Consider the following 11,274-nt stretch of genomic DNA (forward strand, 5'->3'; position numbering starts at 1 on the left):
GTCTCCGCTTGTTTTTCAACTCCTTTCCTCTATAATGTGAAGTATGTTCATAATCACTCCGTTTTTACATTGTCCATAATCCAGGTTTTATTTTAAAAGCTGTACAATATGTCTGTGTGGCTCAAGCAGAAAAGGCACAGGACTTCTTTTCTATTTAAAGGGGGGAATGTGGAGCGTTTGCACTTTTATGAGCCAACCTGTGAAGTGTCACAGTGTCTGAAGGCTGGTAAAGCTCAGCCCTGTCTGACCTCGCCACAGTGTCGCCCCCCCTGGGATTCTATACCCTTAATACGCTGTTCATGAGCCCAGATTGGACCTGGGCTTTGCCTCCAACGCGATATACTGTGTTATGTTTCCTTGTGCTCACACATCAATAAGGTGAATGCAGGACAATTTTGGTCATTTTAATCATGTAAATCATATAAGAGCTGTGATCAATGTCATTAGTTTCCCCCCCCCCTTGCTTTAAAAAGACAAAATATCCACGTCTATTTGATTCAAGATGCAGTTCTTCAAATTGAGGATTTCATATTTAATTGTGATTATTATACTGTATACTTATTTTATACAAAACAATTTGTCAGTTAAAAGAAAAAACAGTAACAGGTATAAATAACCATTCAAAAAAAGATGTTAAAAGGCATTTCTAAAAAATATTCTACCAGGATTATATGAATATGAGGAGGTTATAAAATTTCAACTTGAATTCAAAGATTCTTTGCTCACAAATTTTACACCACCATCTCTAGTAGGAAGTGCAGTTTTGATTATTTGTATTTCATTTTCTGATGTTAAATTCATGCACAAACCCCTGTTTGTAACCAGGCTACTCAGTGACCTGGTGCGTGGGACCTCTCAGGGTTTTCTGGTCACTGACTCAAATCTTATCCGTTGGGAAACTGTAAGGTGCCTTTTGTAAATCCTCCTTTTTCCATTCAGGAGCAATATGAGGCCTTTGACTTGCCCACAGAACTCAAGTTGAAAAAGCCAACTATGACACAGGGATCGGTCATGTGGTTATGGTTCATTCGGCCACTTTTTTATCATATTATGGTGTGTGTTTTGTTGTGTTTTTGTGGTATGATTGTTGAGATATGTTGCACTGGCCCAGTAACATCCACTGTAGCTTATAAAACAAATCTAAACATTGTATTGTTGCATATTGTCATTTTAATGTTAACGGAAGATATGCTGTAAGTCAGTAGCTCTGCAGTTCTCCTGCTCTGTGGCCCCCGCAGATACAACATTGTTAACAGTTGTAGTGAGTCCGATTGCGTAAAATGTCTTCGCTGGACAAAGAACTATCGTTACATTTTATTTACATAATGTTTTTGTTTTTTTCCACAACATATTATAGCTCAGTAGAATTTTCATCAGTCGTCAAGAGAACTCATCTCCGACATCTCCAACACTCGCAGTGCATCTTGTGACTAACCTTGTTCTCGCAGTAATTGGACAGAAGATGAGTTTTCCCCCGGTGCACCCGGGCTGCATTGACATTCTCTCAGCATCTCACCACATACCAGTTACTCTGCAGCTTCAAGAGAGCACTCTCCTCAGTTGGGATGTATCCTTCAATAAGCCCCACATCTTGATCAATTTCTTCTCTATTTCGTGTGTTTGTCACTGTTTTCGCTCCTCCACCATTTGTTACCACTGTCTCTGCATCTGCTTTTCTCTCTCGACCTTTCCCCCCTCTCTCTCTCTCTCTCTCTCTCCAGCGCCTCATCAATCTCCATTCTGCGGGACTATCTCTGAATATGCTCCAGTGCTCCCCCTCTCCTCCTCTGGCCTCTCCCCTCACTCCCACCACAGTTCTTTGGTGTTCCCGTGAGGAAACCACTTGGCATGATGCTTTATTACAACTTTCAAGGCAGGTGGACTTTCCCACAGCTGATCTACCCCCTCTTTCCTGATGACGTTCCCTTGTAGTGGCCCACATCTTATGTTTGTGTGGTGGTATTCCACCATTCACCTGATCATTTTATGTACGCCACTTGAAATAATCCTGGATGGATGATGTGTCTTGAGAAATCTCCTCATGACAGAAATTCGAGTCAACCTTTTTGATAAACCAATGCAGAAGGAATCAAATTTAGTTTTTCCTCGTTTTGGAATGGCCCACCCGGATCCAACATCCCACCTTACAGGATTTCATCCCTCCAAATGTATACCTTGTGTGTGTGTGTGTGTGTGTGTGCGTGAACTGCAAACCTGTCTCCTCACGGTTAAGGGATGAAACCTACCACCAGCCAGAGATCGGACAAAAGGATAAGCTGCTTCACAGCTTTGTGTTCATCCTCTGCTGACCAGGTGAGAGCTTAGTTCTGTGGTAATTCCCCCATGTATGTCGCTGCCACTGGTTACTCATCTGCAGTCCTCATTAAACCCATTCGAAACTTCACAGTCTGCCAGTGACAGGAAGGGAGACGGTCCCTTCTCCTTGTGATCCACTCACGTTTTTCCACTCTTGCTACCTCTATTAAGTCCCTGTTGGCCTCCGCTTCCGCACCCATGCACTGGCCTCAACAAACACTGGCACAAATAAAATGTTTCCAACTTCTGAAAAGCACACTTTGATTTGATTTGCAATGGATGCAACATTCACATTAAGCACCAAGATGAGTAAAAGATTGGTTTCAGCCCTAGGAAATAGCACGTACACGTTTCAATGTGAGAGACCCATTACTCATTAATTTACCACTGACCCCCATTTAATTCCTGTTGAAATTGAAAGGGCCACTGTGTTGGATATAAACAGAGGTGTCCTCGGGGTCGGGGAGGAGGAGGAGGAGTGTGTTCCCTGCCTCCGCTGTGCAATGGATTAGAAGCAGTGGCAGGTCATTACATACAGGAAGCTGAGGCTAATCAGAGTGTCGGCGGAGCAGCGGGCTTCCTGAAGTGATTGCCTCTGTTTTACCTCTGAAAGCTTAACTGTACTAATGGCGTTGTCACCGCGCTGACATATGTATGGCAATAGAATAATGTAATGCAAACACTGTGAGAAGGTGTCCATAACGCAAGATACTGTTCAAGATTCTTGCACATAGCTTATATTTTTTAGCCACAGATTAGATTATAATGTACATGATTTATAACTTCTTGACATCCAGTGATATATCAAAGTTTAAGGATCATCAGTGTTGTCTAACTCATCCAGATTTCATATAGACGAGTGCATGTTTATCTCTGCCTGAAGAATTTCTTGGAAGGTTTGAACAAGCTTTGAGGTCTAATAAGTGCCTGATGTTCAGACTGTATTTAGTGAGCTAAGGGGGGTTCATGGCCCCCTTAGCTTACTCAGGGGTTCATGGCCTTTAAAGAAAAATAAAGATTAAAACAATCATGTCGAATCTTCTGTGGATTTAAGGGCAAGCTTATGCTGTGTGAAGATTTAAAATCCATATCTTACACCTTTGAACTGACAAAGAGACGGCGCTGTCTTACTCAAGTACAAAATAAGTATAAAGAAGTCGATATGGTAATATGAGAAGATGTGTTGGTTTCATAATCAGCAAATATACAAACAACAGCACACAGTTGAGAAGCCTCGGTGTAAGGCGGTTGCAAAATCATCAGAGGAAAACAAAATCTCAATTTATTAATGCTTGCTCTGTAACAAGGCGCATACATACAGTATATCTGCAACCTAATTCACATTATTTATTCTGCTCTTTACTGCTCTTTATACAGCAGCTGCTTTGGGGAGAAATGAACAGGATATTTTCCAGAATCAGATAGAATAATGGAGGATGAGAGGAACAAAGGGTCCATGTCAGAAATGGGGAGAGATATACTTTCATTAAATGCCTAATAAGTTCCCTTGGGCAAAGTTTACTTCACACTTAGACATCGAGAGTCTTATGAAAATCCTCTTAATGACTTTATTACTTTCAACTCCTGACACACTAGTTACGTTCTGGGGTCACTCTGTGTGTACAACTTCTACACCTGCAAATGAGATTAAAGCCTTATAATGCACAATAAAGCACTAGACCTTCCCTGTGGTAAGTTATGACAATGCCACCAAAATCTCAACAAAAGATTTTCACAGTATGCAAGTATGCACTAGGTATTACTGCCTGCTCACTCTTCATCTTCCGTCAAGTCCCAGCGGTCCCACTTGGCACATATTGCACCATTTATTTTGATTATACTCTGACACCGTGACTACAGCCGAAAACTATCAGTTTATCATTTCACTGCTGTCTCTACAAGTCACAAAACTCTGGTGATCTTATGTTCATTCTGCGATTATTTATTGCTCCTTTACATTTTCTTTTTAGAAGTTTTCGGAGAACATGCCGAAGGAATAATAAAGCTTTAATTATTGACATCTTTATTAGTTTATAGCTGCTGCCTGCAGCAGAGATAAACAAACAACAAGACGTTTTTTGTCCTTGAGGAATTGTTGTTCTACCACGTCAGTTCAAAGTTTATACATTTGGTCTTTTACGATCAGTGTGCGCCCGAGCACCCAACAGATCTTGCATCTCACAATGCATAATTCATATTTCCCCAAGGCGTGCATCCTGCATGTGTATGATTTCTTGCTCGGCATGAATAAAACTTTTCAACAAATGAAGTCTACTGCTTTCTTCTTGCAGAACAGAGTCGAATCCCACCGAATCTCAGAAGGAGCAGTTATAAGACCACCGAAATGCCAACCATCACACTCCTGTCAGGGACGATGGCCAGATGAGGACAAACTGCCCCATGTACTTTCTGCAAGTCTGACTACAGGCAAGCACAATGAGTAAGGGTTCCAGAAGAATATGAAAAAACACACGTAACACAAACCAAAACCTCAAACACATTGCAGCTCATCCTCAATGTGTTACTGTCCAACTGAAACCACCTCTCCTCTTTAAAATGTCTTCTGCTGCCCTGCACAGTATGAGGCCCCTAAACAGTGATTGTCCAATCATTCTTCAGGAACCGAAGGCCAGAGTCCCGCAGTGACGGGCATCCCAGCAAAGATTATGATTAACAGATGAAAAATGTGTCTATATCAATTCACAGCTAAGGGCATGGATGGAAATGCTGAAGTGGGTGTGGTCAGTGGGTGAAATAAACATGAAAATGGCTACAACAGGATTTCAAAAGGGCAGTTTGAACATCTAAACTAAAATAATTTTATTGGGGCCACCATGATTTTTTAATTTGTGAATGCCTTCAACATCCTCTTCCCCGTCAATTCATCATTATTTCAGGACAGAGTCGTTTCGGTTACGTGGACATGCGATTACAACAAAAATGAAACCATTATATAAATAACAAGTGTGTTTTACACATCTGAATGAGACAGTACATTACAAGAAACAGTAGATAACCTCAGACCAGCCAACATGCATGTGTAAATACAAGTTTAAAAGTGAATGACTTTGAAGCCTTTATACGTGTGCTATATATATATGTGCTTAAGAACAGGTATGGGTCATAAGAAAAAATTGAACCGTGCAGGACTCAATCTTAGTATTACATTTTCCGTATGTAGAATCAGTGCCCACAGAGCTGTATGGGTGATACTTGGCATTTACTGTTTGTTGGATTACAGTTTTGAGCCCGTCAGTGGTGCCAAAGTTATCGATTTCACCCACTTTTGAACCACCTGAAGAGTGACCGCAAAAAGCAGGGGCAAATCTTAATCTCAGCGAATAGATTTTTCTTGGCAAATCACAGCTATACCTCAAGGTTTTAATGTACACAAGCTTGCAGCTTGAATCACAGTTTGTAATTTTTTCTTTTTACTTATGATTTCACCAAGACAGTTTCCTGTCAACCCCAGCTGTGGAAGAGACTCAACTGGGAGTCACGCAGTGTTGTCTGAGGTAAAAATGAACGAGTTTTATCAGCAGTTCAGTCAATGAAGTTCCTGAAAGACATTACAAAACCATCAACTTTTACACTTGGAACAAAACAGCCGGGCTGTTGACAACCCCTGCGCCCGCTCTGCATTTTATCATCGCCATAAAGTTGGAACCACACCAACTGCGTCTCTGCCCTGCTGTTAGGCCACTTTTTTTGTACAGCTCCACACACTATATCAGAGCCCTTGATGTTCATAAGACACATGAATTCACCAGAGAGGCTGTTTGGAGCACATGCCAGTTTATTGGGTGAGTTTGGCACCGCTGCACATGAAACTGTAATAAAAACCCATCTGTTAGGAGCCTGACGTGGAGCCAGTCCACTGGAACCAAAGCTTGTCCTCTGCGCTTGTGTGTGTGTGTGTGTGTGTGTGTTTGTGTGTGTGTGTGTGTGTGTGTGTGTATTTGTATGTGAGTGTTTGCACACTTGAGGATTTTGCCGACCGCATCAAAGAGACCCCTTCTCTTCCTAAGGTTTAAATTTTGAGTTTCAGATGCGTTTCTAAATCAAAAACATGCTATTTCAGTTCATAGATATGTACAAAGAGCTGCCAAAATTATGTTTCATGAAGATTTCATGAAAGACAGAAAATATAAGCACTGATATGATCTGTATTATCCTTTCGCCATCAAGCTGCGTACCCAGCGCACCCAATGCATTTCAGCAACTGTGAATATTCAGTGTTCAACCTCTCCTCTACTTTTGGCAAAGTATAATAGTGTTGTCATGACAACAGGGTATAGTGATGGAATTAAGTAGCTGCACACACAAGCAAATGCAAAATTGATTGACTCTGCATAATGCACCCTGAATCGTGCTCTCTCTCTCTCTCTTTGGGAATGCTGATGAAAATGGAACAAGTGTCATCAGAGAACAAACATACTGCAGGATCCTACACGCTCTGGAAATCGTATCATCTTCCAAATGAAGAAATACATTTATATGTGCTCCTTATCACACCCTGCACTTCTGTCCTAGGCAGATGTTGTCAAATTTGATATTCAATACATTTAGCCGTCCTGATAATGTGTGTTGGCACAGTACCAGGAATGATTTTCCCCGATCTTCCAATGAGTCCTTATGGAATAAATAAAAAAGAAGGGAGACTGAATGTGAATTTTATTTTCAGTTGCATATATTCACAAGATTCAAATTGATGATCATGAAATGTAATAAACCCATCCAGCAAATGCATGGACAGGAGGCAGTTCAATATGTCAGCGTGGTAAAATGATACAATCATTACATTTCATTTTGCAGAATAGGTTTAAAATATATATATATATATATATATATATATATATATATATATATATATATATATATTTAGTTGCCAGCAAAGAAACGGCATTCCCTGATGAATGGATGAATGTTTTTACATACAGGGACATAATAAGTGAAAAATAAAGCACCCACATTTTTTTTCAAATGCAAATGCAAATGGAAGAAACCCCATAAAAAGCAGAAACTCAAGATAGAGCAGCAAACTCTATCTTGCTTTCACATGACAGAGCGAACAACTAAGCTGCCACAGGATTACAATGGTGTTTAAATTTGTCCTTTAGATTTCGTTAATGACAGTTGTTCATACACTTAAACTCATATTTGTGTGTTTATTTCCTGTCTTAACGAGAGTGTCAGTATGGTAAATATGAAGCTACAGCCAGCAGTTGGTTTGCTTGATTTAGAGGAAACACTGGAAACAGGAGGAAACAGACGCAACAAAATCCACCTACACCTCTAAAGCTCACTGATCAAGACGTTGCTCTTTGTGTTAATCTGAGCAAACCAGCTGCTTGCTGCAGCTTCTTGTTTAGTGAACAGACAGGAGATTGTCTCAATGTTCTCATCAAGTGAATAAGTGCATTTTCCAAAATGTCAGACTTAGACACATGGTCCAGGCTCAGTCGTCTCTCTCAGTAGACTGCGGGTTTAAAAGTGGATTTTATATACTGTAGATTCGGCTTAATTTGGGGAAAGAATTAATTAATCGAATAGTCAATAGGCCAAATGTCTTCAAACAAAAGATTATTTTGTTCAAATGGATTGATGGTTTTTACAAATTGAACCACTCATGTTGTATATTATCAATATAGCCGATTAACCTGGTGTATCTCTCCAGTAGCAGCATGTTGTGAGTTTGTCAAAAACTTTAGCCATTGCTGCTTTTACAAGACAAGTGAAAATCATCATCATCTCTGAGCAGAGCAACTTTGTCTGGATGCTACAGTGACTCACTATCGGACCGAGAAGGGACGCACTACTTGGTTAGCACGCATGCAAACTTCAGTAGAAGCAATGACACTGAACCTGTCATCTTCTAACGTTGACTATGCAGCAATAGCAAAAACTCACAAACAGTCCCTACGAGCTGATGAGGAAACGAACATCTGCGATAAGGCTGATGACCTCAAATGCTTCACATGTGAGGCTTGGTCGCGCAGCTGGCCCGTGTAGGAAGCTGAACGGGACTCGACCCTGACAAAAATTGGTCGAAGATTAAAAAGCAGTTGAGTGCAATCTGTACCCACTGTGATGAAATGCCAAGGGCTGCTGGGAGTGAGAGCAGAGAAAATGGCATCGCCCTCTGAGCAAAAAGCTTGTTTCTAATGAGGGTGTATGAATACTTCACTGTTAAACGTCCAGAATACATCTTGCTTGTCCAGTTCCCCACAGTGGTACCATTCAAGTAATCACAAAGTAATTGACCGCTGAGTCAATAGTTATGTAGAGCAGCTACAGGAAACTCAAAAGGTAATCATCTTTACCTTTGTCCATAGAATGTCCATATGTTTATAATCACACAAGTGTATTCATAAGTTAATAATTACTTGTCCCACCATTTCATCGCTCTACTTGAAAAACAACAAAATGATAATATCATTTTAGATCAAATAAAGGATTATTATTCTAGTTCACAAATTTGAATTTCCCTAAATATTCAGCACCTTTAATTCGCACGTGACACACAACGATCAGCACTACACCCGGGTCTCTACTCATGGCATGTTTCTGTCAAGCCACAAGAGCCTGAGAAGGGAGCTGGAACACAGAAAGATGGTTAATGTGCCGCGCCTGCTGCTGACGGGATGCTGGTTGACATCTTCGCTTCGCGGAGGCAGTCGGTTAAAATTGTACCAGAAATGAACAGCAACGATTTAGTGGAGCGCGAAGCCGCATCCAGTGAACCAGGAAATGGTGGTGGAGGCTCTTGCCATCCTATAATTTCTCCTGAACGGCCAGTTAGATGACAGGTGGAGACAGAAGAGGGAGGCTGGCCAGCGATTTGCCTGACTGGAAAGTGATGAATTCTGCGGAGTGTGAAAACACTTTCCTCCTGTTGAGAACCAGTGTCATGGTGTAATGTTCGGGAGTCTTGTGAAAGCAAATGCCATTGCATCAGTTGGAGGAGTTTAAAGGTTTATGGTCTGGTGGTTTAGCAGCTGTAAATCAGGCAAAATTTTTCAACATCACACCAAGCTTCGTGTTGCACGTCATTTCTAAAATCATGTATATCCCTTTTTCACGACTGGACACTGCCTTTTTAAACCAAGTCAGTTACTGTTGCATGTAAAGTACTGCACCAGGCGAGGGATTAGCTTAAGTTAAATCAAAGCATATCTTCTTCCCTGTGTGGTATTTGCAATGTACTGTTGATGCACAGCGATGCCAGTGGGCTTGCCATTATGAAGAAGGTATAGTCTCTCTCACACTGTTCAGTTCAGCTTTAACCCCCACTTTACTCCCAGAGGGACAGTTTCCACACAAAGTAAGCCCTGCACAATTTCTTCTGGATATGGCAACACTTGCCAACATTTGACTCACAAAATAGTCGTGCTTTTGGAGGGGATACCTGCTCAAGCCAAACCATAGAGACTAGATGAAGAAAGGACATCTCAGGGCTTCATGCCAGGGAGGTTAATCCCTATGGACTATGCAAAGGATTGGAAACAACAGCAACGAGCAGCCTCCCCCTCATTTTAAGCCCTCACCTTGTGTATTTTGCTATATGGCTTCAAAAGCTTGGGTTAATATTCATGGGGCGCTGAAAAGCCTGAGATCTCTGTGCACACACAAGAGCCACGAGGGATTTTGTTATTTGATGTGGTAAAGTGGCCATTTTCGTAACCTCCTCAGGAAAGCAATAGATGTTTTACAGTTCAAAAGCTAAAATTATCTGGGAGGCCAGATATGTGTAATTGTAACTGGGCCTTCAAATTATTTTTTAAGTAAAATTAAGATTGTTTGTGGAAATCATCCTTTTATTAAAAATGTATTTGTATGATAAAAGCCCAGGGATGTCCAGCCAGACAATGAAAAATTTAGATTTATTTTGGAAATTAATTTTAAAAAGTGGTGCAGTTTCTCAGCATGTGCTGCAAAACATCTGCCTCATTGGCCCTTTTTTATTTTGTTTTATTTATGTGGTTCTGTGGAAATATAATGAGCAATCTGTTGATGCATCCCCATGGGAATTCTGCCAGGGGTCTATAGATGCAACAGTACCTGGAGATGATCCACAAATTTTCCAATCAACACAAAAAAAATATTTTTTATTCATAAACATTGGGTCAAATTGAATGTACTGTTACGCTGAGAGAAACTATGGTGTGCTACATTCTCTGCTGATTGCAGATTGATTTGCTCAGATAGAGGAGCACACTCCTCTGTTCTGCCATGTAAAAGCAGCAGGTATAAGAGGCGCTGGAATGTGTCAAAGAGAGCTCAATAAATAATGGATGTCATGAAGCTTCAGTGGGAGCTGTCGGCTTTGAAATCTACTCCCTGTTTGAGTCACACTCCCAGTTCGCTCGCTTCATTTTACATTTAACGGGCCTGTATAACCATCATCTATAACCACACACACACACACACACACACACACACACACACACACACACACACACACACACACACACACACACACACACACACACACACACACACACACACACACACACACACACACACACACACACACACACGGCAGTCTGAAGCAGTTAGTGCTGGGGAGCTGCTGAGCACGGAGCTACCAGGCAGGTGTTGTGTGCGTCTTAGGGGCTCACGTCTGAATACATCAGCTTCAATTTCACCCTCAGTTCTCTGGGCATGAGAGCCACAGGAAGGGAGCAGACCACGGCAGCAGCCAGGTGGAAAAGTTAACACATGCGCGAGCCTATATTGGACCAGGCACGCTGAAAATTGTAGGGTTTCCCAAAGCCCTCTTAAGGTTAACTGCTTTTCTTTTGTGGCTGTGAGGTGATTGCTAAGCTCCTCAAATGGTGCTATCTGTCCATGCTGATACGTGGAGGGAGCCGGCTTTTGGCTGTGGATGTCCCAAATGTCTAAACCCCAAACAAATCATTTTCCAATATTGCTGAAACCAACTGAAGTCAGCGATGC

Source organism: Scophthalmus maximus, chromosome 6 (assembly GCF_022379125.1).
Source record: "Scophthalmus maximus strain ysfricsl-2021 chromosome 6, ASM2237912v1, whole genome shotgun sequence".
NCBI classification, from domain to species: domain Eukaryota; kingdom Metazoa; phylum Chordata; class Actinopteri; order Pleuronectiformes; family Scophthalmidae; genus Scophthalmus; species Scophthalmus maximus.